This window comes from Bidens hawaiensis, unplaced genomic scaffold (assembly GCF_021521415.1).
Source record: "Bidens hawaiensis isolate Kalapana, Puna unplaced genomic scaffold, B.hawaiensis_p1.1 tig00030951_1, whole genome shotgun sequence".
In the NCBI taxonomy this organism is placed as follows: Eukaryota; Viridiplantae; Streptophyta; class Magnoliopsida; order Asterales; family Asteraceae; genus Bidens; species Bidens hawaiensis.
The window spans coordinates 5,451-31,714 of record NW_027495187.1 but is presented as its reverse complement, the minus strand read 5'-3'; the positions used below and the strand labels follow the sequence as shown (position 1 = coordinate 31,714).

The window sequence follows — 26,264 nt, the reverse complement described above, 5'->3', positions numbered from 1 at the left end:
ACAACTTTCATCAATTCCTTATTAAGACTTCATTCACACACTTTAAAACTTCCAACAAATTTGTGCATTGATATAAACCATAAATCCACAATAGGCCATATTATGTGTTAATGAATCGTTACATAAAGCTACATTAGATCTTCACAAGTCATTTGATATTATATTATACTCATAAGTTGATAACCACATAATTGACGGTTTTAACATGTGTAGTAAGTCTGTTTTCGGTTACACAAATATCACATTTGATCGTAAAAGCCGTATTGATGTTAAATACACTGAGGGTGCTTAATGGGTCGTGTCACATGTTAGTGAGTTGATTTAAGTTACAAAAGTCGCATTAGGCCACAATAAGTTATATTGTTGTTAAATTGCACATATCATGAGTTCATAACTAGTGCACTGATATACCTTAGCAGTTGTCATGGTCAGTGGACCGGTTTACGTTACACAAAAGTATACTAGGCCATAACAAGTCATTTTCTTGTTAAATACATGTGTATGAGTGTATGATTAATTGTGAACTGATAAGACACATTACATTTCTAGTTAAATAAAATATGAATTATAGTATTAAGTATGTATCTTTTTAACACAAAAGGCGATCTAGCCAGCACAATCAACCTCACCACATACAAAGACACATTCCTACCACATTCGTTGGATTTTTATTATGAGACCACCATATCCAATATGCTAGTTACACAATGTAAACCTTTATAACATACGTGAAAATAATGTGGTTTGGTAGAGGGGCGAAGGAAAGTAATTATAGTTATAGGTATCGAATCAAAACACACAACCCATCTTTTGGTTACTAGTCATGGGTTTGAAATGGTTGATGTTCGGTTGTCTATTAGTGTAGCTTTTAATTAGTTTCCATAATCAACGGAATTAGCAACGGAAGGCCCAGTGACGGACTAACAAACATATGGAAAGCTAGGCAAGGAATCTCATGGTTATTATCTACACCTTCATAGTCGAATTATCAAGACGTGGTCTGTCGGGAATTAGTCCCCTCCTAGTTAACCAATGATTGGGTTTACCATTTTGTTACACGACCTTCAGATATATCTCAATTGTGTGGGTTGGTGTGCCAGTCGATGATCTGTAGCTAAATACCGAGAGATTGCTAAGACTATATTTGTTTTCCGTTTCAATTTATTGTTTCACTTTTTGTGGAATTCGACATTGATTCAACTACATGTGTTTGTGAATGGTAGTCGATACTCGTTTTTCTAGTTGTGTAGGATTTGGCAAATCTGAAACTGTTATATAAGTTTCAAGTTACTAAGGCCAAGGAATATCAACCCCCCCCCCCCCCCCCAACAAGCTAACAGAAGGGTCCTACGTAGATCAAGGGTCACGCAAAGACACTCTTGGAACACCATGTCTCTCCCTTCATTCATGCATGACGGGATCAACCGGATGGTGTTCAATCGAATCATTTGAAAGGTGAAGGGGGGAGGGGGAGGCAATTTGATCTTTTTTTTTGTTTTCTTTTTCTTTTTGTTTTCAATTCTTAATATTATTAAATAATATAATTGTGAAAAGTGATTGAGAATGAGATGAATGAACCATTATAGAAGTTGAGCAACGATGTTAAATGACAGAGAAAAAACAGAATTGATACTAACATGACATATCATAATGTATGAAAGAAAATGAGAAAAATGTTTCATAACACTAGCTCTAAAAAATAAAAATCACAGTCCATGGGAATAAAAATTTAAATACTTATATCATGTCACCCTGGATGGCATGGACCCATGTAGGGCAGATGAGGGTTTTTGCTTGGTGATAGGGATGCGTTGGAGGTGGGGTGACAGTTTTTGCTCGGTGACAGGGTGCGATTCAAACTTCAAAGAAGAAAAAGTAGGGTCCAGTTTGTCTTTTAACATGTAATAATATTATAAAATAATTTAAGTATTTAACACATCATTTTATTGTTAGCCTATCTAAAACCTCAAGTATTGCATGCTAATCTAAATATGATTTAACAAATAACAAATACATAATCACAATACCTTTTTTATGCAAGTTCATTTGGAAATTTACTTTGTTATTAACTTATTCTAAACAAGTTCTAACCTTTTGAGAAATCTTATTTATTATTACGATGTAACCCGTAGAAATTATACCATAAACAAGTTACACACGTTTTGATACATATCGACTTAAGCGTTTTTGTATAAGCTGGTTCATATGTTTTGATTTATATTCATTTTATAAACTATGATGTTATAGTTACAAATGAGAAGTGTCCCACTTGTCATTATTGGCATTTAAATGTCCACAACACAAAAGCAAATCGTAGCTACTTTGGTTGGTGAAAGAATCCAACACAGCCATAGATTTGATGAAGATATCAGATTTGTGTTTCCTTGTGGCCTTTTGAGTTGTGGTTGGGATCACAAATAACATGGTGGTTGATAATTGTGGTGTGTAGAAATGAAAGAGAGAAAACTCATAAATGTTTTTAATAAATTAAAGTTAAAAAGAAAAGATGTTTACTAACCTCGTAGGAATAAGAATACATATATGATATATATGGATCATGTTATAACCTTAGTTTCACATACTTATTATTTGTCCTTAAAATTGTCACGTTATGTGGCGTCAACTTTTAATTATCATATAAGGGTTAACTACAGCAATAACCTGTTCTTACAAATTATCCATACATTTTCTAAATGGGTTTGCATTTTACACTGTATAATAATAATAATAATAATAATAATAATAATAATAATAATAAAATTTTATAATCAACTAGCAAATTTAAAGTTAAATTGTGTATTGCTTCGACTTAAATAACCATTTTAGTCCAAAAGTTTTCTTTTTTAAGAGACAGTGCATAGAATAAAATTAAAACACGTCTTACTAATTTGAATTATAATATAAAGAAGTAAATAAAGCAGTAAATTACAATTCAGTGTCTGTTTCATGTTTGGTAAAATTAGTGCGCGTTATTTTTTTTGTGAAATAAATGTGTTTTGTTTTTGCATTTCTTGAATATGCTCGTCATCCCTTCTATAGTTTTATTTCCTACTAGTTTGAGGCCCGTGTATTACACGGGTAATTGTTGTAAATTTTAAACTTTAACCATTAAGTGAAATACAGTCAATAAATTGATCATATATTGTTAATACAGTCAACAAATTTATTTCATATGAATGTAATTGTCAGGAAAATGAAAAATACATACTAACATTAAAACCATGTTCAAATATAGTGATTATTCTGAGTTAGAATAATATTAGAATATTTAAAGTTGCATAAAGTGAAGGTAGTGATTCTTATTATAATCGTTGAAAGTAGGGTTGCCACTTTTACACGTAACATGAAACCCAACCCAAGAAAACTTGTACCTGAACCCAAACTAACTCGACCCAAGAAACTCGAACCCAAGAAAATACTAACCCGAACCTGAACCGAAGTAATTCGGGTTGGTTCTTGGGTCCGAATTCTAGGTTTCGGGCCAACGCGAAAATTTTTATTTCTAAAAAATATATGTATCTTTAGGTATTAAAGGTTAAGCCTTAGCCGCTGACGTTATCATGATTTAGTCCAAGTCGATTGTTCTCATTCCACATATTATGAATCGAATGTTTATTGTTTATTATTTTGAATATAAAACGTAATAAACACTTTAATTAACACTTCAAAATTCACTAATCGTCTCTTGTAAATCCATATGAAGAATACTTATTATATGTAGTAATGGATTTAGTTGGAATAAACCTATAATTTTAATGTCAATATTGAAATAACTTAAAAGATAAAGACCATATATGAAAATTAGTTGAAAAAAATGTGAGAAGGGCTATGATATTGACAAGTGACAAGAGTGATAGGCTTTTATTATAATAGATAGATTTTTTGAATGGCGTCTCTTTTTCTTTTTCTTTTTTGGACCACTTCTATAGTTTTGATTTCAAGGATATAAGGACGTGATGAAATTGGTTTTTGTTTGGGGGATTTAAATGTTTTATGTTCCGGGTGAAATCGGTTTTTATTTGAGTTACCGATTAAAAATGGATTATGGTAGTAACGGTTGATTGCGATGGTATCATGAACATGATAAATAAGTGAACGCCTAAATAAAACTTACATACTACTTTTAATAAACTTAATAAACATATTAAGAAGCTTAAGGATTAAATAGTTATCAATTAATGTATAAACGGTTGTATTTAAATTTGTTATTAATAGTAAATCAATAAAAACTTCCATAAACATATAAATTTTATAATTCGTATAAATATTAAATTTTTTATAAAAGTTACAAATGGTTTTAAAAGATACGATGTGTATACTTAAGGCTTTTCAATAGATCCACGATCTATAATATATACAAACGAATACATAAAAATCCTACGTGTCGCGATGTGGTCGCTCCCCCTTTTTTTGGAGTCACCAGATTTGCTTGATTTTTAAATGGAGGCTTCTCATGCATTTGACCCGAATTCATAGGTATGGGTCTTACCAAAGCCAGATATTTCTTAAACGGGTTATAACATCTCATTAAATTAAAAATTATTCTCAACAAATTATTGATGTAAAAATCCTATAACATAGAATATAATAAAAATTAATATCTTATTTATTTTAAAAAAGATATATATATTATTTAAATTGAAAAACCAATGTGATAGTAAAAAAAAAAAACGGGTCTTGGGTCTCATTAAACATAAGTATATTATTAACTTTCATAAATATTATTTCTAATTAAAAAACCAATTTTATAGTAAAAAAAATAAACGGGTCTAGGGTCTCATCAAAACCATATAGCTTTTAAACCGGGTTATAACATCTCATTATTTGTGAAACAATTTATCATCAAACCATAAGTATATTATTAACTTTCATACAATAAAAAAAATAGACAGAATTACAAATTTTGTCCTTTAAAAAAAGCCAAATTACGGTTCGTGTCCTTTTCTAAGTTTCCTTGCAGGCGGTGTACTTTAAACTTTTTTTTTCTACACGTTATGTCCTTTACGCTAACTGGGTTAGAAAAACTCAGTTAAATGCCCTCACGTGAGGCGCATGTGAGGGCATTTTTGTCTTTTCGTCTCTACCTGCAACTTCTTCTTCTTCCTCTTTTTCTTCTTCATTTTTGTAGATCTCAATCAACTCCGTTTGACCTCCAGCAGCCACCATTCACTCTCCAAATCTCAATCAACTTCTTCTGACATTTTGATTCTTTTATTATCTTTATTATTATCACTATGGCCTCCATCTCTCTCTCTCTCTCTGTTGATATCCCGTCTACCATCAAAACAACACAAAAAGTGCAGGTTAGTATCTTACGGCGGCGGAGAGAGGCGTCAAGACGCCACCGGACCACCGCTACCGAGGGTTTCCAAACATAACCCGGCAACTGTAGGTCAACCACGTGTTCTGCACGCCTCCCAACACCACCGCAGCACCACGAACCTTGCAAAACACCGCCACCAGCCCCCCCCCCCCCCCCCCCGCCATCAGCACACCCCTAGGGTTTTCCAGATCGACACCATTCCAATAGCCTCTACACAACCAACCTTGCACCACAACAAAACCCTAAATCAGGTTGTGTAAAGCCGATGGTGGGAGATGCGGCGGTCGTGGTTTAAGATTGATGGTATGCCGGTGATGGTAGACTGGATATCAACAGAGAGAGAGAGAGAGATGGAGGCCATAGTGATAATAATAAAGATAATAAAAGAATCAAAATGTCAGAAGAAGTTGATTGAGATCTGGAGAGTGAATGGTGGCTGCTGGAGGTCAAACGGAGTTGATTGAGATCTACAAAAATGAAGAAGAAGAAGAAGTTGCAGGTAGAGACGAAAAGACAAAAATGCCCTCACATGCGCCTCACGTGAGGGCATTTAACTGAGTTTTTCTAACCCAGTTAGCGTAAAGGACATAACGTGTAGAAAAAAAAGTTTAAAGTACACCGCCTGCAAGGAAACTTAGAAAAGGACACGAACCGTAATTTGGCTTTTTTTAAAGGACAAAATTTGTAATTCTGTCAAAAAAATATATCTAAAAATAAATAAATAATAGAGCGTACAAGTAATATAAAACAACCCCCGTAATACGGGGGTTAAAATCTAGTATTATATATAGCAAAATATATCATAGCTTAAACTTTTGAAATTATATAAACTCTTTTTGGAAGCCAGCTATTGTTGCTAAATCTTGAAAGACAATCTTCTCATATCTGTGAACAAACGATCATGGCAACTAACAAAGAACAATGATGAAAAAAAGTGAGATGTTTCTTGTCTTGAAAGAACAACGTTTACATTGCCACAAATGCAATGAAACAATCTAACAAACGTAAACGAGAAATGAATCCAAAGATGAAACAAGTAAAAGAAGATCCACATTCAACCTTGCTTCCTAATTTCACAAAACTTTTATGAGGTGTTTGATATTCAGGACTTTCAGGCATAATTAGATGAACCATTATGAGAAAATGAAAAGAAATACAAAATATGAGTCTGGTCAATGCGCAGTGACGGAGCCATAAATTTTTTTCTATGGGTTTGGGATTTTTCGGTTTTCGATTTTTTTTCCAACGTCAAAGTTTCTGGGCCCAGATGGGTCGGGTCGGTCGTTCGGCCAAATAAAAAAGATGCAATATCACTATCATAACAAAAATGCATCGTCACCATTAAAATAAAATGTATAGTTATATTAAATAAAAAAGTTTATATGAATACTCTAAGATTAAATGACATGTACTCAAAATATCACAAAAAGCAACAACATGCTAGCTGAAGAAAACGACATTGTTCTCTCTCTAAAATTCTTGGTTTTTGATTTTTCACCGGCAAACGTTGAAATGTTTGCGGAGATTTTGTGTCACTGGATTCGTTCGCTGAAAAAGAATTGGTTCATTCGTTAAATCACACCTATACGTTATATATAAAACAAAAAATGGACTGAGTTTGACCGAACCCGGTGAGTTGTATATGGCTCCGCCACTGTCGATGGGATGGAATCATCTATTACATAAGAAATTTCGTTCTTGCTATTAGACCATATATAGTGATAATAGTTTAGTCACTAGACATGTAATTTAGTTTTTTAGTAAAATAGTACTGTGATGTAACGTTAAAATCTCAACAACTATCTAATACTAATACAATAGACATTTATCTTAATTAATTTGGTAGGTATTATTTTGAATTAGCATTGCAGTTTATCTACAATGTTCTATATCTTTTAATTATGTCTTTGAACAATGTTGTAACGGCTCAAGTCATTTTTGTAAGTTGTTCATTTTCAAATTTCCATACCTATAATTACAACAGGTTATAATTATATCATTATAATATGCATCTGCTCAATTATGAACTTCATTAACATGAGTTTATTATTATTTTATTTTTAATCAAATTCAACTATTTCAGATACTTCAAATCATAATTTTTTGATAAAGACAAAACATCTGGTTATTAATAATCTCATATGTATACAGTATACCGATATTTCTATTAAAAAAACACTCTTCTTTAATGATGTCATTGAACTTTTTTCATGGATGCGAATTCTTATAGTTTTTGTTTCACCTTGAATTTCTATCATTTGAGAGACTTGAATCTATGACATTTCAACATTTGGTATTGTAAAGGCCTTGTCTTTGCCAATAAACCACTGGTCTGGTTATTAAAGTGTACGCAAAATTAACATAAACTAGAAACTTATACCTTACATATTTTGCCAATTGGATTTAGGTAACAGTATTAAAAATTAAGTTATGGTGAACTTTTGAGTAGTATACTACTAGGTTACTTACATGTGTTACGTATGTAGAAAATAAAGAAAACGAAATATCTATGTGTGTTATATATTTTAATAAATTGTAAATGTCAAATTAATAAAAACAAATAGGTTTACATTATAAAATTTAATTAAGAAATAATAATTAATGATTTTAGTCAATAAAAATAAGAAGAAAAAAGATATAAATCGTGTGAATTTTTGTATATTGTAAATTATGGAAAGATCAACGATTTTAAATATAAATTTGGTTTTATATTTGAAGAGAATGCATATTTATATATAACATCTAACACAATTACCATTTAAGTGGAGTTGGTAGGTATGTTTAATTTGAAACATGAGGTATTGGGTTCAAGAACCATTCAAACAATAATTTATTTTTAAAAATTTTATAAAGTCTTACTGTCATAGAAAACGGGTCACGGGTTATAATAAGAAGGCAGATCATGAGTCATGATATACTAGAAAATAGTTGGCATGTCCGGTATTTATAACCGAAGAGGTGGAGAAGGATTGGATAAACTGTCATAATCAGTAGAACCTTTTATTCTTGTGGGGAAGCACGTACGAGGTTTCTAATTGGCTATGAGAGCTTACGGGTATGGACGTTGCACTCTTGAAAGTACCATGATGGCTATCGATGATTGACCCATCGTGCAGTCTCATTTCCTTGTGTCATGGCTGGTATCATCAGAGAATCTTGAGCTGTAATTGGCTTTCGTATTAGCCATTTATGCATTGTACCTTCTTTGTACGCGGGTCTTTTAAAACTAATGAGTGAGCATCCGCTGACAATGATTTTTGATCCGCAAAAGAGCAGATTATTCCGCTCACCTACGGGTCAACTCTTTGGTTTTGCGGGTTCTTTTAGGGGTTTGCTTAGTTGGACGGAAAGGTTTAGAACCCTGCGTCTTCACACCCTATAAGTAAAAGCCCTAGTTAATGTATACAGTAAATTAAAACATACAAAATGATGCTACATATTATATTATCATAATTGATAAAAACTTGGAAAGATAAAATAATAATGATAGGGTCACGTGAAAGGCCCAAGGAGAAAGCCGACAACAGCACAAAAGCAGCTTAAATTATAGCTCATTTCTTGGTTTGTTTTGTGTTGAATTTATGAGGACAAAAATACATCACATGCTTGAGATCCTTTTAGCTCCCCGTACCCACAGTTTTCATTATTAACAATTCGTTCATTCACTATGAATTAAATAAATGTAAATGCAACATTTCATAACCCAATCACAAAAATATTTAAATATAAATCAATTTATATTACTACACAAAATCCAAGGTCATTTGACGTGTAGATCATCTGATAACTTTAAAAACTCACGGGACCCACCAATACTCTGAATCAGGGTTTTGAACACCCTGTACGGGAAAACCCTAATCGTGATCTCCCGATATCAAACTCGAACAAAAACCCTTGTTGCATTAGGTTTCCGATAACCGAAAATCCACCCGGTGACGTCACGGGCTGTAACGCGACGCATTTTACGTCCTCCGCCGTGTCAATAAAATAATTCCCGACCGGTGGCGAGAACACCGAGTCATCGCCCACGAGTTTGAAACTAAGTCGGGGTACACTCGGTCTTTTAACACCCGACACATTGTAACAAAGATCAAAATTTGGGGGCGCCCCATCCGGGGTCGGTAGTTTCACAACTCGTCTAAATGCCGCTAATACCCGACGGTAAGCGGCGTCGGGTAAAAAAGTCAAGTGGTACCCGAGTCAACAATGGTTCCCCCGTTCCCCAAATTGTCAATACCCCAAACCGAAGGGCTTATTCGTAATTTCACATTATCGACATAAAACACTTTGTATCCCAATGTAATAAAATGGGGAGGCTAATGGGCATTTTAGCAAGGGTGTATACCGCATTTTCGAGTTATCGGGTTGGGTACCGATTAAAAGGTAACTAGTAGGCGGGGGAATAATAGTGTAATCTTTAAGACAGTAAGAAAATTTGTTACCGAACCAGTGACCGAGTTGGGTAACAAAGGAAATGGGCCCACGGCCCAGGCCCATAACCCTTTGGGCCCCATGAAAGCCCGGGCCCGAAACACTCGGGCCCGAGACATTAAACCCGCACCCGAATGATAATTTATCGTGTCGTAATAACCGGCCCGTGATCGAGTTAAACGAAATGGTTTCTTTCCCGAAGAACCCGTTGGTTATCGAGGCGTCAGCGTACGAGTATTCGTAGCGGCACGGGGAATGCAGGCGTGTGTGGTTACACGCGCCTGCATTCGGGTGGGGGACGAGTCGACACGCGGGGTCGAAACAATGGGTTAGTTTATAAGAGGCGGAGTGGCGGGCGAGGAAGGCGGAATGTGGTGGTCTTGTGGCGGTGCAATTATTCCGGCAGGCGGAGCAAGTGACCCAGATGAGATCGGAGCCGGTATCGGCGATTAATAATAAAGGTTGTGGTGGTGTGCCTAAATGAAGGGTGACAAAGTATTGGCCGGCGTAGGCGCCGGAAGTCACCGGAATATTGGGTTTCCGGTGAAGGGTGGATAATAATGTGGAGAGGCGTGCTGAGTCAGCGGAGATGGTTTGAGTTGGGGTTTGTTTTGGGTTAATGTGGTGGAGTGGTAGCCGGAGAAAGTGGTTGTCGCCGGAGCTCACGGTGGCGGAACCGCCGGAGTCTCCGGTGGCGTAACCGCCGGAGTCGCCGGAGTACACAATGGTGGTGGATTCGACAGAGTTCACGGTGGCGGAGTCGCCGGAGATAGTGGTAAGGAGTGTAATGATGGTAGTGATAATAATAATATTAATATTAATATTATTATGCATGGTGGTGTGGGAAGAGAGATATGGGGGTGGGTGGTAAGTGTAATGATGTATTTGATTTATTTGTGTAGTGTGTGTGACAGTGTGGGTGTTAAGAGTTTATTGTAAGTGTAGAATATTGTTTAAAATATGAAATAGGTAGATGCGTGGTGCATTAATGTCGAGATTTCAGATGAAGTGTTTCATTTAATAAATATGAAATGAGAAGCTGATGTAATATAATATTCGTATAAAAGGGAAACGAGAGAGATGAATATTATTTATATTAGGGTAAATATCATAAAAAACCAACATACTTTCTGTTTTTGTTCGTTAAAGTCCCTTAACAATTTTTTGCATGTTAAAGTCCATCAATATGTTAAATTTGAACAAAAATGTGACATAACTTATAAAAACATTTGAGTATATAAATAATATTCTTTTTCCTGGTTGATAATTCTAACACATCTCAAGAACCTATTATGAATCCTCAATTTTGCAATGGAATTGTTTACTCAAGATCACATGGTGTGAGTTTTTTCTTTTGATGGTGGAACACATATATTATTACAATTACATCACAAGTATCATTGTATCAAAATGGAGCACTATGAATCTGAATTATTTACGGTGCGTTGCTGCAAGCTAGAACATGTTAAAGTATTGGTTATAGTATTAGGAATTTAGAATGATTTACCAATCATCTTAATTCAAGTTTCGTAAAAAAAGTAAAATAAAAAATAGAAAGAAAACATAATGGAGTTAACCGTATAATTTTTTTTGATTAATTAGGGATGGATTGGTTTGGATATGGGCTATGAAGTTTGTGTGGGATGTTGAACTCAATTGCTATGCTCGATGTCACTGTTCAGAGTTCTTGTCAATTCCGGTTTTCACATTGTATTAAATGGAGCCCTAAAAGAATTTGATAACTTTAATTTTTTTAGTCATATTTAATCAAAACAACGTGGCTTTGATGGGTTCCGCATATGAGTTAGATGTTTAAAAGCCACATATACACTTTCCCATATATATTACATAAGAAAAAATAACACATAAGCAAAAAAAATAAGTTTCATATTGTTTTTATGAGTCATGTTACATTTTTGTTCAAATTTAACATGTTGAGGGACTTTAACGTGCAAAAAATTGTTAAGGGACTTTAACGAGCAAAAGCAGAAAGTTTGTTGGTTTTTTATGGTATTTTCCCTTTATATTTGTATAAAAGGGAAGAGTTTTAGGAGTCTTAATTTTTTTAAATAATGTTTGAAAACATTTTTAATCTTGAGTTAGTATAATCTCAAGCCAACATATTGCTTTACTTGTAAATAAAAGTGTTTCATGAACTTGATCCGAATTCACAGGTATGGGTCTTACCAAACCCAGATAAACGGGTTATAATCTTTTCATTAAATTAAAAATTAATCACCAAATATTTGATATGAAAATCTTATAAAATAAAGATATACTAAAAAATAATATATGATTTTTTATAAAAAATATATTCTTTATAATTATGAAACAATTTTGTAATAAAAAAATAAACGGGTCATGGGTTTCACCAAAACTAGTTAGCCTTTAAACTGTGTTATAATCTCATTTATTTGTGAAAGTCTTTCAACATCTAATTCTATGTATATTACTGACTTACAACAAATAAATTAAAATCTAAAAATTATATAAATATTAAAAACCAATAATGTAAAACAACTCCGTAATAAAAACTAGTATAAAATTTTAGGAGTTTTAAGTGTTATCAGGTTTGTTGTTAAACAAAATAACTAAAGGAAAAAAAGAGTTGTTTAAAGGTTTTATCAACAATTTCGGCACCATTATTGATTCATCGCTATAAATTCTACTAGATTTCATACAAAGAAATAAATTATACAAAGTAGGTCAAACCACCACAAATTTGAGTGTCTAAATAATATTCCAATGTACTTGCACTAAATTTTTTGTAAGTGCTTGGTTTATTGTGATTTAAGAAAATTGAAATCCATAGTATAATTAAAAATCTTGACAGCTGTAGTTAGAAATTAAAACTTGTAAAAAAAAGAAAATAAAGAAATGATTTTAGATACATTTGTTTGGTAGATAAAGTAATCATGTTTTGACTTATTAGTTTGTTAAGAAGTTAAAAAGTAATGGTGGTTGGGGTAGCATTGATGGTGTTTGGGTATTGTCATTAGTAGCGGTGGTGGGGTGGCGACATTGGTGGTGGTAGCAGCAAAAAAAAACCGTGAAGACAAGTTTACATTGGTGAGGCGTCTAGAACGGGGCAACGATGTTGTTGGGGTCGTCCATGACTTTTTAGCAATCTTAAGAAATAGTTACAGGGTAAATCTTTAACTTTAAACTCCATAACCTAGGCCTTACGATTTACAACTACATAGAATATACAGTATTTGGGTTTATAGTAGGATAGTCATGCGAATCAGGGTTGTGTGTGAACGTGACTGAGAACTAAGTGCTCAATTGCGTTAAGTAGCCTAGTGATCCACACATACATGCACTTTTTTTATGGTTGGAATATATGATACTAAAATACTTGCATGATTTCCAATTCTTTATGTTAAACTAATTGCTTTTTATTTAAAACGCATGCAAAACTAGTATTCTAAACTTGTTTATACGTGCCAAGTTGTTTTAGTGTGTTCTATAAATTTGCCTTTTTATAAATTTTGAAACTATACGATTATTGAAACTATGGTCTATGGCCTATGGGTATAATTTTTGCTGGTCAATCTTTGAAACTCTAAGCTATAAAGTTTGATACTTTAAGCATTTTAAACATGTGAAATACAGTGAAGAAACGTGGATCTACTCACTGGTAGCAGATCTACTTTCCTCGGGTGTGATTAAACTATTTCACCAATGGTTCTTCTGGATCCGAGTTCTTCCACCTACAAAATGAACAGCGCCGTTACTTACCCCTCAGAAAGGGACAGAGGGGTCCTCTTTGGGGTAACCCTCCGGCGTGAGAATCAGTATCTTTTGGAGAAGATAATAATGTTGTATGTAAGTGAATCTCAAGAGTATTGCTGAATCGCTGAATACCCTTGATGATGTGACTGTATCTCTTTCTGTAACTGACTGTGAGTGAATATAATTCAATATGATTGAATGTGATATCACTGCTTGTAACTGTCAATGATTGAGTGTGAATGAATGTCTCATCAAAGTGGAGTTGATGCTGTATTTATAGTGCTAGGGTTTTTACTGGTTGGGCTCAACCTCGTTGGCCTTCTCCAATCGCACTGCGCCACGTGCCCTCTGGGACACCTGGCGCTTTCTCGTTGGTTGTAATCACGTGGTAGCACATGTGTCATGCTGAGTTGTCGACCTTTCATTTGGCCGTTGTCAACATCAGCATATTCTTACTCCTTAAAAAGATGCCTTCTGGAAGATTGTCTGACGTGCACAATCAAGGTTGCCCTAATCCTGATTTGGATAAGGACGAGGTTGATTATGTGCACGTGTGATATGCGCCCATCCTGAGGATGCGCGAAGTCTTCTTTTTATTCTCACGCGCAGATATTTCATGCGCAGGTGTGATATGGACGAGCGTGTGATATGCGCCGCGCGATGGTGCGCCGCGCGCATATGCGACGCGCGAGCATATGTGATGTGCAAGAGCATGTGATATGCGCCGCGCGTTGATGCGCCGCGCGCATATGTGATGCGCGAGCATATGATGCCTGAGCATGTTTTGTATGCGCCATGCGCCTAGGTTTTGGCTTTGTGCCTTCATAATGTCTTTATCTTGTGGGTTGACCCGCCTTGCTTGGTGTTGAGGCGGGTACATACCTCTTCAAGCCCCCCCAGTCTAATGTGTGTCTTATCTCGCGCGAGCGTGGTAAGATAGATATTAGACTCACTGAATTGTCCTTTTATAGGGGGTTTTGTCGTTTTCCTGGTTGTTTCCATCATCGCGCGAAGTTCTATCCACTTTGTTGAAAACCAAAGGTCCAAACACGTGGTTGGTTGGTGGTGACGTGCGCCGTAAACGTGTCAGAGGTTTCGTGTGCTCGAGGTGCTACAGTTGCCTTTCACGTCCCCTCACAGCTGTCCTGAACACGTGTTGCACTCGCATTGGTTAGTACCTGCGAGTGGGGGCGCGTCACTGTGCCGTGGCAGGTCGGTTACAATTTTATGTCCCCTCACACAGCTGTTAGGGACACGTGTCATTCCTTCGTTGGCTTGCACCTGCGAGTGGGGGCGCGTGGAATCCGATCAGCTGCCACTTTTCTCTCTCCTGGTCCTATAAAAGCAGGCCCTTAGGTAATTTTTATCCTCATCTTTATTGTTGTTCAAATTCGAATTCCTGCTTTCACATTCTGATTTGAGTGTTTACATCGATTCGAATCCTCGATTATCGGCTATTACAGTTGTATGTCTGATAGTTCATACTCGTCTAGCCCTTCAATCACCTCCGTTGCCTCTCGAAGACGCCGTGTGAAATCTGTGGTGATGTCGACATTGAAGCAAAAGGGGAAGGGGAAGAAGGTTGTTGAAACCACATCGGAGGAAGTAGGGAGGACCAAGGCCACCAAAAGGTGGAATGAAATCCCCTGCAAATTGAAGCAGGCGGATCTCGACAACCTCATCACCTCTCAGGGGTTTCCCACCCTGTTTGGCTGCATGTTGCCTAGGTCCGGGCAAACGGCAGCGAACCCGCCTGCCGGCTATATATCCCTATATAGCCACTTTTTCACCCACTGCAACCTTCGTCTCCCGATGACAAGGTTTGTGGGTGCACTGTTGAAGTTCTATGGGATTCACATATCCCAAGTCCATCCGTTTGGACTCGTGCGCGTGACTCACTTTGAGTTCATGTGCAAATCCCAGCGCGAGGAACCCACTCCTCGGCGCTTTCAATATTTTTATAAGGCCAAGATCCAAGACAATTGGATCTCTTTTATTCCTCGCAGTCATAAGGTGAAGTGCTCCACTGTTTCATTCAAGAGCCTTCATGACTGGTCAGAGAGGTTTTTTTACATTAAGGCCGGTGTGATCCCCATCCGTATGACTATGCGCTCTATCACTTCTGCGCCTGCGGATGAGGGTGTCCTCAAGAACCCAACTGGCGCATGGGTTAAGAAACTGACCGCCGAACCATCCCCCGCGAAGAAAATTTGCGAGGAGGCGCTGGTTGGGGTCGGCATGAGCAGGCTCTGGGCCGACAGCGCGCTTGAGCCCGTTATCCAAGTCGACGGGTTGTGTAAGTTTTTTTTTTTTTTTTTTTTTTTTTTTTTTTTTTTTTTTTTTTTTGCGCGAACATCCTTCTTTTGCTGATATCGTTTAACTTGTCTTTGCGCAGTCACCAAGGATTACATCCTTGCCGCTTATGATGAACATGTGGAGGGCGGCTCCGTCGAACTTGGCATTGGGGAGGTTGGTTTCCCGGATCGCTTCGATGACATGTTCATCCCAGTGGATCTGGATTTTGACTTTGACGGTGACGCGCCTGGTAAGCCTTCGCACTCTTGCTCATTCCTTTAGAATACCCAAGCTTATTAACAGTTGTGTCGCTTGTTTTTGTAGATGCGCTTGAAAACTACGAGCTAGAGCTCGCGGAAGAGGAGGAGGAGGAGGAAGAGGAGGCGCCTCTACTAAAGCGCAAAGCTAAGGGGAAATCTGGCGCAGGGGCCAGTAAGAAACAGAAGAAAGAGGACACCCCTGTCGCTCATCCCCATGCTCAAACGAAGAGACCTAAGGAAACCACAAAGGTTTCTTTAAGTTCTCTGCCTGTGAGAGTGGGCAGACCTCCTGTCCACTTGAGGTATGGTGGCGTCGCCTCCTCCTTTCGCGCGGCTGACGAGAGAAGCAGTGCCGCGCCTGCAACAGGTATACTTTATTTATCTTCATCTGGCTGAATTGTTATTAAACATTTGCTCCTTTAAATGTTTGCAGAGGCAGCGACGGTAACAGATCAGCCGCCGGCGCCCCAAGGTGCCACGGCTGCGCCGGGGACTCCATCGAAGTCCCCTGTTCTACCCTCTGAGAAGGGTAGAATGGATTTTATGGCGATGTTCGATGCGCGAACAGAATTGCGCCAAGGTAAGTTTTTGCACATATGTCTTATGAATTTTTCTCTTTGAAGTCAGTCATAAACAATTTTTCCTTGTTTATTTGTTCATAGGAGTTGTAGCTGGCGCAACAGTTGCTGGTGATACTCCTGGCGCCGTTTCCGGCGCCGCTGGTTCTGGTCCTGCTCCTGCTAGTGCTGAGTCTCCCCTTATTGGGATTACCAAGGAGCAGGAAACGGTGTTGCGCGCCGAACTGGCGGCGTCGAGACCTCCTTCGCCTCCTCCTGCACGTAGCCCTCCCCGCGAGGCTGGTTTGGAGCCTTCCAGGTCGCAGCAGAAGAGGCCTGTTGAAGAAGACGAGGAGGACGAGGGGGTTCAAGGTGAAGACTCCTTAGGAGATCGCGCCAGCCCTGCGATGCCGCAAGTGTTCGCAGCGCAGACCTCTGGTGGGGCTGGCGCTGACTTTCCTGCTTCATCCCCGCAGGTATGTATTGATTTGTTGGTCCGCTGCGCGTATCTCCCTATAAGTATGTTTTATGACTTAGAACTTTTCTTACGTTTTTGCAGGAAGGTGACCACGTTTACCGCCCGAGATGGAATATTAATGAAGAAAGTTCCTTTCAATCCATGGGCGTATGCGAGGACTTCTGGGCTCATGCCGTGCCTCCTACTGAAAGGAGGTATCAAGAGGAGCGCACTCGCGCGGACTTGCTGAACGACCATGTTTTCGCTGGGTCGGCTTTTTTCGCTGCTTCCCAAGAGCTTCGTCGTGATTATATTAAAGTACGCGACGCTCTTGTGGAAGCCCAGCGAGAGGCTAAGGTGGCCGCCTGGAACTTGTCTGATGCTCGCAGCGCGAGCTGAGAAACTCCAGGCGGAGCTCAGTGAAAACCGAGCAAGTGCCAACACCGCATACATCAAGCGCGGGCATGAGCTCCAGGCTGCGCGGGAGAAGCAGCAGTTGGCGGAGGCCGAAGTTGCCAAGTACGCGCGCAGAGTGCGTGTCTTGGAACAGCAGGCCGAGGCGCGTGACCAAGCTATCATCCAGAGTATTACTGAGAAATCATCGTTGGAGAGCGAGGTTGCGCGCCTTAAAAGGGATTTGGCGGCCGCGCAGGCCGATAGAGATGAGGCCTTGGCCACGGCGGCGTCCAGCCAGGAAGCACTTGGTGCTGCGCAGGCGGAGAAAGAAAAAATTTTGGCGGCAGCAGCGTCTGACAAGGAGGAACTAAAAAAGGCTAAGGAAACTGTTGAGTTATTAAACTCTCAGGTTCCTGCCCTCGAGACGTCTGTTGCTGGCCTCGCGCAGGATCGCCAATGGCTGGTGTCACAGGGCATGGCTCGCTGCGCTTTGGCGATGAAATATTCCGCCGAGTTTCAAGCCCTTGTGATGGACTGCAATGCCGCCGCGCGTTTGGTGGGCCGAGCTGAAGGGTTTACGGATGGGTATGAGTATGGCATGTTGAGGAAGAACCCATCCGAGTACCCTTACAAGTTCGATGCGGCCTGCGCGGACATGGCCGCGGTGGGGGAAAAGTATATGAATACTCCCATCCCCATCCTTATGCAGGTACCTTGATCTTAATGAGTTTTACTTTACTAACTTTTCTAAGTGTTTTGTACTCATTACTTTTCTAATGATTTGCAGATAGCTGCGCTTGCTGACCAGCCCGACCTCGGCGCGCTAAAGAAGTTGCTTGACGATTGCGAGAGGGCTGGTGGCGATGATGGTGGCGCGGGGGATGTTGCCCCTGCCAGCGGCTCTGGCGCGGCGAAAGAATCTGCTCGTGACACCGTTGTGATCGAAGACTCCAATGAGGAGGAAGAACTCGACTATGGTCAGTTCGGGGATGAGGAGCAGACCGCGCCAGATGCTGCGGGAGATGATGAGGGTGATGAAGCGGCTGACGTCGACGTGGAGACTTGAGAAGCCCTTCATCAAATTTTGTATATTTATTTTCATACTTGTAATTTGTAACTCATCATACTTGTAAATTTCGATCCAATGGAATGAAACTTGTTCTCTGCTTTTCATATCCTGCGCATTTCCATTCATCTCTTCATGTTTGATTGTATAGATATAAGATATGCTTGCACGTTAACATAAGAACAAGGTTGTAAGGAAATTATTCACTTAACCTCTGTTCTATTTTGTTTGTGGTTCTCGCAGTATGTTGCTCATGCTGACATGCGCGCTAAGTTTTCATTATTTCTTTTTCGCTCGTCGTTGTCGCGCGGTATGGAAGTATGAGTTTAGCCATTACATGTCAGCTTGTGTTACTCAGATATCCACTATGGTTCCGCGCGCGGCATCGACCTGAGACCTTAACATGATATGGCATGTAGTTTGCCTTAGTTTTGTTTAAGGATTTTTATGATCAGGCTGCGCGGGATGTAAGATGGATGTTTGTGAGTGTTTTGAGCTAAGGCTCTTTGGTTTGGGCTAAGGCCCTGACGTTTTCAGAGTTAAGACTCATTGATGTGTTTGAGCTAAGGCTCGTAATTTTGGGCTAAGGCCCTGACGTTTTAGAGTTAAGACTCGTTAACGCGTTTGAGCTAAGGCTCGCGCATGTATGTTTTACTTCGCTTTATTTTGTTTTGAAGTCAATATAGTGTTGTCATATTGTTCCAATTTAATAAAGGAAGTGTGAAACATGTATGCAAAGGTAATAGAACAAATATTGAAAGATAGCGCGACAAATATTGAAAGATAGCGCGAATCATCATTCATGATGGCTTGAAAGCCTTGATTACAAATTTGAACTTTTTACATGAAGCATTTTCTAAGTTGTGTCGCGTTCCACGCGCGCGGTATCTTTTTTCCCTTCAAATCTTTTAAAGCGTACGCGCCTTTCCCCAAATCTTCTGAAATTTGATAAGGTCCTTCCCAATTGGGAGACATTTTTCCTGGGGGTATTGCGCGACTAGCTTCATTGTTTCGAAGGACAAAATCATTTTTCTTGAAGTGGCACTCTTTAACGCGCTGATTATAATATTTTTCCAGCTTTTTCTTGTATCTGGCTTCATTAATGATAGCCGCTTCTCTGCGCCCTTCAAGCAAATTAAGGTCCAATCTTCTTTCGCGCGCGTTATCAGTTTTGCTCATCATGAGTACCCTATGGGATGGGCACCCAATTTCCGCTGGGATCATAGCCTCTGTCCCATAGGTTAGGCTGAACGGTGACTCGCCGTTGCTAGTTTTGCTTAATGTCTTGTGCGCCCACAGGACATTAGGTAACTCTTCGACCCAAGAATGGGATTCTCCCTCCAATCTTTTCTTCAGCCCATTTAGCAAACTTTGATTCGCGCGCTCCACTTGGCCATTCCCCTGAGGGTGGTAGACGGACGTGAAGATTTGGTTGATGTGCAATTCTTTGAGCCAGCTTGACATCTTCCTGTCAGTGAATTGTTTGCCATTGTCGCTCACAATTTCCATAGGAAGGCCAAAACGGCAAATGATGTGGCTCCAGATAAATTGCTTCATCGCTTCAGCTGTGATTTTTGCTAGTGGCTTGGCTTCAACCCATTTTGTGAAATAGTCTATCGCCACTACCAAAAATTTCACTCGCCCTTGCGCTTGCGGCAGGGGCCCCACAATATCAATGGCCCATTTGTGGAAAGGCCATGCGGAGGTGACTGGAATCAAGTTGTTCTTTGGACGCATGGTGTTTGGCGCGTGGCTCTGACATGCCTTGCATTTTTGGATTTCTTTTAGCGCATCCAAGTACATGCCTGGCCAATAGTAGCCTGAGCTCATCGCCTTGGCAACCACCATGCGCGGACCAGCGTGAATTCCACAGATTCCTTCATGAATCTCCCTAATCACATAGCTTGCTTCTTCAGCATCCAGGCATTTCATGAGCGGTCCAAGATAAGAGCGCCGATACACTGTACCATCAAGTAGTTCATAGTTCTGCGCCTTGTGTCTTATCTTTCTCGCCTGTGCGCGATCATCCGGTAACTTCCCCTCTTTCAGGAATTCCATTATTGGAGTTATCCAGGATGAAGGAGTTGTATGAATTACCAGGACCGATTGCGTTTGCACTGACGGGCTGCTCATTATTTCCACCCTGACATCTTTGCCAAAGTGATCAAAATTAGTTGATGCCATTTTACTCAACGCGTCTGCGGACTTGTTTTCGCTTCGCGAGATGTGTATGATTCTGAAGAAGTCAAACTGCTCAACGAGCTTTTTTGCCTGCTCTAGATACAGAGGCATTGTGTTCTCCTTGGCGTCATATAGGCCGTTGACCTGAGCAGCTACCAAGTAAGAATCAACATGCGCCTCTAGTCTTTTAACCCCAAACTTGCGCGCGATGCGCAGACCAGCCAGCAGGGCTTCATACTCAGCCTCATTGTTGGTACTCTTGAAGTCCAACCTGATAGCATAAGTATATTCATGATTATCAGGGTGCAAAAACTTACCTTGGCGCAATTCTGTTCGCGCATCGAACATCGCCATAAAATCCATTCTACCCTTCTCAGAGGGTAGAACAGGGGACTTCGATGGAGTCCCCGGCGCAGCCGTGGCACCTTGGGGCGCCGGCGGCTGATCTGTTACCGTCGCTGCCTCTGCAAACATTTAAAGGAGCAAAGGTTTAATAACAATTCAGCCAGATGAAGATAAATAAAGTATACCTGTTGCAGGCGCGGCACTGCTTCTCTCGTCAGCCGCGCGAAAGGAGGAGGCGACGCCACCATACCTCAAGTGGACAGGAGGTCTGCCCACTCTCACAGGCAGAGAACTTAAAGAAACCTTTGTGGTTTCCTTAGGTCTCTTCGTTTGAGCATGGGGATGAGCGACAGGGGTGTCCTCTTTCTTCTGTTTCTTACTGGCCCCTGCGCCAGATTTCCCCTTAGCTTTGCGCTTTAGTAGAGGCGCCTCCTCTTCCTCCTCCTCCTCCTCTTCCGCGAGCTCTAGCTCGTAGTTTTCAAGCGCATCTACAAAAACAAGCGACACAACTGTTAATAAGCTTGGGTATTCTAAAGGAATGAGCAAGAGTGCGAAGGCTTACCAGGCGCGTCACCGTCAAAGTCAAAATCCAGATCCACTGGGATGAACATGTCATCGAAGCGATCCGGGAAACCAACCTCCCCAATGCCAAGTTCGACGGAGCCGCCCTCCACATGTTCATCATAAGCGGCAAGGATGTAATCCTTGGTGACTGCGCAAAGACAAGTTAAACGATATCAGCAAAAGAAGGATGTTCGCGCAAAAAAAAAAAAAAAAAAAAAAAAAAAAAAAAAAAAAAAAACTTACACAACCCGTCGACTTGGATAACGGGCTCAAGCGCGCTGTCGGCCCAGAGCCTGCTCATGCCGACCCCAACCAGCGCCTCCTCGCAAATTTTCTTCGCGGGGGATGGTTCGGCGGTCAGTTTCTTAACCCATGCGCCAGTTGGGTTCTTGAGGACACCCTCATCCGCAGGCGCAGAAGTGATAGAGCGCATAGTCATACGGATGGGGATCACACCGGCCTTAATGTAAAAAAACCTCTCTGACCAGTCATGAAGGCTCTTGAATGAAACAGTGGAGCACTTCACCTTCTGACTGCGAGGAATAAAAGAGATCCAATTGTCTTGGATCTTGGCCTTATAAAAATATTGAAAGCGCCGAGGAGTGGGTTCCTCGCGCTGGGATTTGCACATGAACTCAAAGTGAGTCACGCGCACGAGTCCAAACGGATGGACTTGGGATATGTGAATCCCATAGAACTTCAACAGTGCACCCACAAACCTTGTCATCGGGAGACGAAGGTTGCAGTGGGTGAAAAAGTGGCTATATAGGGATATATAGCCGGCAGGCGGGTTCGCTGCCGTTTGCCCGGACCTAGGCAACATGCAGCCAAACAGGGTGGGAAACCCCTGAGAGGTGATGAGGTTGTCGAGATCCGCCTGCTTCAATTTGCAGGGGATTTCATTCCACCTTTTGGTGGCCTTGGTCCTCCCTACTTCCTCCGATGTGGTTTCAACAACCTTCTTCCCCTTCCCCTTTTGCTTCAATGTCGACATCACCACAGATTTCACACGGCGTCTTCGAGAGGCAACGGAGGTGATTGAAGGGCTAGACGAGTATGAACTATCAGACATACAACTGTAATAGCCGATAATCGAGGATTCGAATCGATGTAAACACTCAAATCAGAATGTGAAAGCAGGAATTCGAATTTGAACAACAATAAAGATGAGGATAAAAATTACCTAAGGGCCTGCTTTTATAGGACCAGGAGAGAGAAAAGTGGCAGCTGATCGGATTCCACGCGCCCCCCACTCGCAGGTACTAACCAATGCGAGTGCAACACGTGTTCAGGACAGCTGTGAGGGGACGTGAAAGGCAACTGTAGCACCTCGAGCACACGAAACCTCTGACACGTTTACGGCGCACGTCACCACCAACCAACCACGTGTTTGGACCTTTGGTTTTCAACAAAGTGGATAGAACTTCGCGCGATGATGGAAACAACCAGGAAAACGACAAAACCCCCTATAAAAGGACAATTCAGTGAGTCTAATATCTATCTTACCACGCTCGCGCGAGATAAGACACACATTAGACTGGGGGGGCTTGAAGAGGTATGTACCCGCCTCAACACCAAGCAAGGCGGGTCAACCCACAAGATAAAGACATTATGAAGGCACAAAGCCAAAACCTAGGCGCATGGCGCATACAAAACATGCTCAGGCATCATATGCTCGCGCATCACATATGCGCGCGGCGCATCAACGCGCGGCGCATATCACATGCTCTTGCACATCACATATGCTCGCGCGTCGCATATGCGCGCGGCGCACCATCGCGCGGCGCATATCACACGCTCGTCCATATCACACCTGCGCATGAAATATCTGCGCGTGAGAATAAAAAGAAGACTTCGCGCATCCTCAGGATGGGCGCATATCACACGTGCACATAATCAACCTCGTCCTTATCCAAATCAGGATTAGGGCAACCTTGATTGTGCACGTCAGACAATCTTCCAGAAGGCATCTTTTTAAGGAGTAAGAATATGCTGATGTTGACAACGGCCAAATGAAAGGTCGACAACTCAGCATGACACATGTGCTACCACGTGATTACAACCAACGAGAAAGCGCCAGGTGTCCCAGAGGGCACGTGGCGCAGTGCGATTGGAGAAGGCCAACGAGGTTGAGCCCAACCAGTAAAAACCCTAGCACTATAAATACAGCATCAACTCCACTTTGATGAGACATTCATTCACACTCAATCATTGACAGTTACAAGCAGTGATATCACATTCAATCATATTGAATTATATTCACTCACAGTCAGTTACAAAACGTGGATCTACTCACTGGTAGCAGATCTACTTTCCTCGGGTGTGATTAAACTATTTCACCAATGGTTCTTCTGGATCCGAGTTCTTCCACCTACAAAATGAACAGCGCCGTTACTTACCCCTCAGAAAGGGACAGAGGGGTCCTCTTTGGGGTAACCCTCCGGCGTGAGAATCAGTATCTTTTGGAGAAGATAATAATGTTGTATGTAAGTGAATCTCAAGAGTATTGCTGAATCGCTGAATACCCTTGATGATTTGACTGTATCTCTTTCTGTAACTGACTGTGAGTGAATATAATTCAATATGATTGAATGTGATATCACTGCTTGTAACTGTCAATGATTGAGTGTGAATGAATGTCTCATCAAAGTGGAGTTGATGCTGTATTTATAGTGCTAGGGTTTTTACTGGTTGGGCTCAACCTCGTTGGCCTTCTCCAATCGCACTGCGCCACGTGCCCTCTGGGACACCTGGCGCTTTCTCGTTGGTTGTAATCACGTGGTAGCACATGTGTCATGCTGAGTTGTCGACCTTTCATTTGGCCGTTGTCAACATCAGCATATTCTTACTCCTTAAAAAGATGCCTTCTGGAAGATTGTCTGACGTGCACAATCAAGGTTGCCCTAATCCTGATTTGGATAAGGACGAGGTTGATTATGTGCACGTGTGATATGCGCCCATCCTGAGGATGCGCGAAGTCTTCTTTTTATTCTCACGCGCAGATATTTCATGCGCAGGTGTGATATGGACGAGCGTGTGATATGCGCCGCGCGATGGTGCGCCGCGCGCATATGCGACGCGCGAGCATATGTGATGTGCAAGAGCATGTGATATGCGCCGCGCGTTGATGCGCCGCGCGCATATGTGATGCGCGAGCATATGATGCCTGAGCATGTTTTGTATGCGCCATGCGCCTAGGTTTTGGCTTTGTGCCTTCATAATGTCTTTATCTTGTGGGTTGACCCGCCTTGCTTGGTGTTGAGGCGGGTAGTGGGTTCGAGTCCCACGGATGGCGCCAATGAAGAAACGTGGATCTACTCACTGGTAGCAGATCTACTTTCCTCGGGTGTGATTAAACTATTTCACCAATGGTTCTTCTGGATCCGAGTTCTTCCACCTACAAAATGAACAGCGCCGTTACTTACCCCTCAGAAAGGGACAGAGGGGTCCTCTTTGGGGTAACCCTCCGGCGTGAGAATCAGTATCTTTTGGAGAAGATAATAATGTTGTATGTAAGTGAATCTCAAGAGTATTGCTGAATCGCTGAATACCCTTGATGATGTGACTGTATCTCTTTCTGTAACTGACTGTGAGTGAATATAATTCAATATGATTGAATGTGATATCACTGCTTGTAACTGTCAATGATTGAGTGTGAATGAATGTCTCATCAAAGTGGAGTTGATGCTGTATTTATAGTGCTAGGGTTTTTACTGGTTGGGCTCAACCTCGTTGGCCTTCTCCAATCGCACTGCGCCACGTGCCCTCTGGGACACCTGGCGCTTTCTCGTTGGTTGTAATCACGTGGTAGCACATGTGTCATGCTGAGTTGTCGACCTTTCATTTGGCCGTTGTCAACATCAGCATATTCTTACTCCTTAAAAAGATGCCTTCTGGAAGATTGTCTGACGTGCACAATCAAGGTTGCCCTAATCCTGATTTGGATAAGGACGAGGTTGATTATGTGCACGTGTGATATGCGCCCATCCTGAGGATGCGCGAAGTCTTCTTTTTATTCTCACGCGCAGATATTTCATGCGCAGGTGTGATATGGACGAGCGTGTGATATGCGCCGCGCGATGGTGCGCCGCGCGCATATGCGACGCGCGAGCATATGTGATGTGCAAGAGCATGTGATATGCGCCGCGCGTTGATGCGCCGCGCGCATATGTGATGCGCGAGCATATGATGCCTGAGCATGTTTTGTATGCGCCATGCGCCTAGGTTTTGGCTTTGTGCCTTCATAATGTCTTTATCTTGTGGGTTGACCCGCCTTGCTTGGTGTTGAGGCGGGTACATACCTCTTCATACAGATTTATTAATTTTAATTGAGATACATCAAACTCTTTGTTAATTGAATTCACCAATGGAAACCAGGAACACATGAATGTTCAATTTAACTAAGCATGTGATAAAAGATTATCTGAACGTTAATTTAAAATGAATGCCATTTGCAAACCTTAAACTTAGAACATACGAGCTTAAGCTAACTTGATTTAACATGTATTTCAAACAAGATAAGAATTCTTAGAAAAAACTCAAAGTTAGGAGTTTGATGGCACCGGATGGCTAATCAACAGAGATCTGTGTTGGCATGAAGAAACTCTATTGTAGCAAGAACTTAGTCTAGCTTTTATAAATTTGGATTATGAAA

The 26,264-nt window shown here is 40.8% G+C and overlaps 1 pseudogene; it reads right to left on the bottom strand.

Moving 5' to 3' along the window:
* Positions 1 to 8,777: 8,777 nt before the first annotated feature.
* LOC143581447 (aspartyl protease family protein 2-like) lies at positions 8,778 to 10,588 on the bottom strand (annotated as a pseudogene).
* Between the last annotated feature and the right edge of the window lie 15,676 nt (positions 10,589 to 26,264).